This window comes from Oratosquilla oratoria, chromosome 17 (genome assembly GCF_046742065.1).
Source record: "Oratosquilla oratoria isolate Oo_2021 chromosome 17, ASM4674206v1, whole genome shotgun sequence".
Taxonomy (NCBI): Eukaryota; Metazoa; Arthropoda; class Malacostraca; order Stomatopoda; family Squillidae; genus Oratosquilla; species Oratosquilla oratoria.
Window position 1 is genome coordinate 1,503,799 of NC_134793.1, and position 5,000 is coordinate 1,508,798.

Consider the following 5,000-nt stretch of genomic DNA (forward strand, 5'->3'; position numbering starts at 1 on the left):
AGACAGACAGAGGCAGACAGAGGCAGAGGCAGATAAACAGACAGAGGCAGAGGCAGACAGAGGCATACTGGGACAGAGGCAGAGGCAGACAGAGGCAGACAGAGGCAGAAGCAGACAGACAGAGGCAGAGGCAGATAAACAGACAGAGGCAGAGGCAGACAGAGGCATACTGGGACAGAGGCAGAGGCAGACAGAGGCAGACAGAGGCAGACAGACATAGGCAGACAGAGGCAGAGGCAGACAGAGGCAGACAGAGGCAGAGGCAGACAAAGGCAGACAGTGGCAGAGGCAGATAGTGGCATACAGAGGCAGAAGCAGACAGACAGAGGCAGAGGCAGATAAACAGACAGAGGCAGAGGCAGACAGAGGCAGACAGAGGCAGAGGCAGACAGAGGCAGACAGAGCCAGAGGCAGACAGAGGCATACTGGGACAGAGGCAGAGGCAGACAGAGGCAGACAGAGGTAGACAGAGGCAGACAGAGGCAGACAGAGGTAGACAGAGGCAGACAGAGGCAGACAGAGGCAGAGAGAGGCAGAGAGAGGGAGAGAGAGGCAGAGAGAGGCAGAGGCAGAGGCGGAGACAGAGAGGCAGAGGCAGAGGCAGAGGCAGAGGCAGAGGCAGAGAGAGAGGCAGAGGCAGAGGCAGAGGCAGAGGCAGAGGCAGAGGCAGAGAGAGAGGCAGAGGCAGAGGCAGAGGCAGAGGCAGAGGCAGAGGCAGAGGCAGAGGCAGAGGCAGAGGCAGAGGCAGAGGCAGAGAGAGAGAGAGAGGCAGAGGCAGAGACAGAGAGAGACAGAGAGGCAGAGGCAGAGGCAGAGGCAGAGGCAGAGGCAGAGAGAGAGGCAGAGGCAGAGGCAGAGGCAGAGGCAGAGGCAGAGGCAGAGAGAGAGGCAGAGGCAGAGGCAGAGGCAGAGGCAGACAGATAGAGAGGCAGGCAGAGGCAGACAGAAAGAGAGGCAGACAGAGGCAGAGGCAGACAGAGGCAGAGGCAGACAGAGGCAGAGGCAGAGGCAGAGGTAGAGGAAGAGGTAGAGGCAGAGGCAGAGGCAGAGGCAGAGGCAGAGGCAGAGTCAGAGGCAGAGGCAGAGGCAGAAGCAGAGGCAGACAGAGGCAGAGGCAGAGAGAGGCAGACAGAGGCAGAGGCAGACAGAGGCAGACAGAGGCAGACAGAGGCAGACAGAGGCAGACAGAGGCAGACAGAGGCAGACAGAGGCAGACAGAGGCAGACAAAGGCAGACAGAGTCAGACAAAGGCAGACAGAGTCAGACAAAGCCAGACAGAGGCAGACAAAGGCAGACAGAGGCAGAGGCAGAGGCAGACAGAGGCAGAGGCAGAGGCAGACAGAGGCAGAGGCAGAGGCAGACAGAGGCAGAGGCAGAGGCAGACAGAGGCAGAGGCAGAGGCAGACAGAGGCAGAGGCAGAGGCAGACAGAGGCAGAGGCAGAGGCAGACAGAGGCAGAGGTAGAGACAGAGGTAGAGGCAGGGGAAGAGGTAGAGGCAGAGATATAGGCAGAGGCAGAGACAGAGGCAGAGGCAGAGGCAGAAGCAGAGGCAAAAGCAGAGGCAGAGGTATCGGCAGATCTAGAGGCAGTGGGAGAGGCAGAGGTATTGGCAGAGGCAAATGCAGAGGCAGATGTTTAGGCAGGGGAGAGGCAGAGGCAGAGGCAGTGGCAGAGGCAGAGGCAGAGGCAGAGGCAGACAGAGGAAGAGGCATTGGCTGAGGCAGAGGCAGAGGCAGAGGCAGAGGCAGAGGCAGAGGCTGATACAGAGGCAGAAGCAGAGGCAGACAGAGAAAGAGGCAGAGGCAGACAGAGGCAGAGGCAGAGGCAGACAGAGGCAGAGGCAGAGGCAGACAGAGGCAGAGGCAGAGGCAGACAGAGGCAGAGGCAGAGGCAGACAGAGGCAGAGGCAGAGGCAGACAGAGGCAGAGGCAGAGTCAGACAGAGGCAGAGTCAGACAGAGACAGAGGCAGACAGAGACAGAGGCAGACAGAGACAGAGACAGAGGCAGACAGAGGCAGACGCAGGCAGACAGAGGCAGACGCAGGCAGACGCAGACAGAGGCAGAGGCAGAGGCAGGCAGAGGCAGAGGCAGATAGAGGCAGAGGCAGAGGCAGAGGCAGAAGCAGAGGCAGAGGCAGAGGCAGACAGAGGCAGAGGCAGAGGCAGACAGAGGCAGAGGCAGAGGCAGACAGAGGCAGAGGCAGAGGCAGACAGAGGCAGAGGCAGAGGCAGACAGAGGCAGAGGCAGAGGCAGACAGAGGCAGAGGCAGAGGCAGACAGAGGCAGAGGCAGAGGCAGACAGAGGCAGAGGCAGAGGCAGACAGAGGCAGAGGCAGAGGCAGACAGAGGCAGAGGCAGAGGCAGACAGAGGCAGAGGCAGAGGCAGACAGAGGCAGAGGCAGAGGCAGACAGAGGCAGAGGCAGAGGCAGACACAGGCAGACAGAGGCAGATAGAGGCAGAGGCAGAGGCAGAGGCAGACAGAGGCAGAGGCAGAGGCAGACAGAGGCAGAGGCAGAGGCAGACAGAGGCAGAGGCAGAGGCAGACAGAGGCAGAGGCAGAGGCAGACAGAGGCAGAGGCAGAGGCAGACAGAGGCAGAGGCAGAGGCAGACAGAGGCAGAGGCAGAGGCAGACAGAGGCAGAGGCAGAGGCAGACAGAGGCAGAGGCAGAGGCAGACAGAGGCAGAGGCAGAGGCAGACAGAGGCAGAGGCAGAGGCAGACAGAGGCAGAGGCAGAGGCAGACAGAGGCAGAGGCAGAGGCAGACAGAGGCAGAGGCAGAGGCAGACAGAGGCAGAGGCAGAGGCAGACAGAGGCAGAGGCAGAGGCAGACAGAGGCAGAGGCAGAGGCAGACAGAGGCAGAGGCAGAGGCAGACAGAGGCAGAGGCAGAGGCAGACAGAGGCAGAGGCAGAGGCAGACAGAGGCAGAGGCAGAGGCAGACAGAGGCAGAGGCAGAGGCAGACAGAGGCAGAGGCAGAGGCAGACAGAGGCAGAGGCAGAGGCAGACAGAGGCAGAGGCAGAGGCAGACAGAGGCAGAGGCAGAGGCAGACAGAGGCAGAGGCAGAGGCAGACAGAGGCAGAGGCAGAGGCAGACAGAGGCAGAGGCAGAGGCAGACAGAGGCAGAGGCAGAGGCAGACAGAGGCAGAGGCAGAGGCAGACAGAGGCAGAGGCAGAGGCAGACAGAGGCAGAGGCAGAGGCAGACAGAGGCAGAGGCAGAGGCAGACAGAGGCAGAGGCAGAGGCAGACAGAGGCAGAGGCAGAGGCAGACAGAGGCAGAGGCAGAGGCAGACAGAGGCAGAGGCAGAGGCAGACAGAGGCAGAGGCAGAGGCAGACAGAGGCAGAGGCAGAGGCAGACAGAGGCAGAGGCAGAGGCAGACAGAGGCAGAGGCAGAGGCAGACAGAGGCAGAGGCAGAGGCAGACAGAGGCAGAGGCAGAGGCAGACAGAGGCAGAGGCAGAGGCAGACAGAGGCAGACAGGGGCAGACAGAGGCAGACAGAGGCAGAGGCAGACAGAGGCAGAGGCAGACAGAGGCAGAGGCAGACAGAGGCAGAGGCAGAGGCAGACAGAGGCAGAGGCAGAGGCAGACAGAGGCAGAGGCAGACAGAGACAGAGGCAGACAGGCAGATGCAGAGGCAGACAAGGGCAGAGGCAGAAGCAGACAGAGGCAGAGGCAGACAGAGGCAGAGTCAGAGGCAGACTGAGACAGAGTCAGAGTGAGTCAGAGGCAGAGTTAGACAGAGGCAGAGGCAGACTGAGCCAGAGGCAGAGTCAGACAGAGACAGAGGCAGACAGAGGCAGAGACAGATAGAGGCGGACAGACAGAGGCAGAGGCAGACAAAGGCAGACAGACAGAGAAAAAGGCAAACAGAAGCAGAGGGAGACAGAGGTAGAGACAGAGGCAGACAGAGGCAGAGGCAGACAGAGGCAGAGCCAGAGGCAGACAGAGGCAGAGACAGACAGACAGAGGCAGAGGCAGACTTAGAGGCAGAGGCAGACGCAGTCAGAGGCAGAGGCAGACAGAGGCAGAGGCAGACAGAGGCAGAGGCAGAGGCAGACAGAGGCAGAGACAGACAGACAGAGGCAGAGGCAGACAGAGGCAGAGGCAGACAGAGGCAGACAGAGGCAGAGGCAGAGGCAGACAGAGGCAGAGGCAGACAGAGGCAGAGGCAGACAGAGGCAGAGGCAGAGGCAGACAGAGGCAGAGACAGACAGACAGAGGCAGAGGCAGACAGAGGCAGAGGCAGACAGAGGCAGACAGAGGCAGACAGAGGCAGAGACAGACAGAGAGAGGCAGAGGCAGACAGAGGCAGAGGCAGACAGAGACAGACAGAGGGAGACAGAGGCAGACAGTGGCAGACAGAGTCAGAGTCAGACAGAGGCAGAGGCAGACAGAGTCAGAGGCAGAGGCAGACAGAGTCAGAGACAGACAGTCAGAGGCAGAGTCAGACAGAGGCAGAGGCAGACAGAGGCAGACAGAGGCAGACAGAGGCAGAGGCAGACAGAGGCAGACAGAGTCAGACACAGGCAGGCAGACAGCAAGACAGAGGCAGACAGAGGCAGAGGCAGACAGAGGCAGAGAGAGAGGCAGACAGAGGCAGAGGCAGACAGAGAGAGAGACAGAGGCAGAGAGAGAGACAGAGGCAGAGAGAGGGAGAGAGAGAGAGAGAGGCAGAGAGAGAGGGAGAGGCAGAGAGAGCCAGAGAGAGAAACAGAGAGAGAGAGAGCCAGAGAGAGAAACAGAGAGAGAGAGAGACAGAGAGAGAGAGAGACAGAGACAGAGACAGAGAGAGAGACAGAGACAGAGAGAGAGACAGAGACAGAGAGAGAGACAGAGACAGAGAGAGAGACAGAGACAGAGAGAGAGACAGAGACAGAGAGAGAGACAGAGACAGAGAGAGACAGAGACAGAGAGAGAGACAGAGACAGAGAGAGAGACAGAGACAGAGAGAGAGACAGAGGCAGAGAGAGAGACAGAGGCAGAGAGAGAGACAGA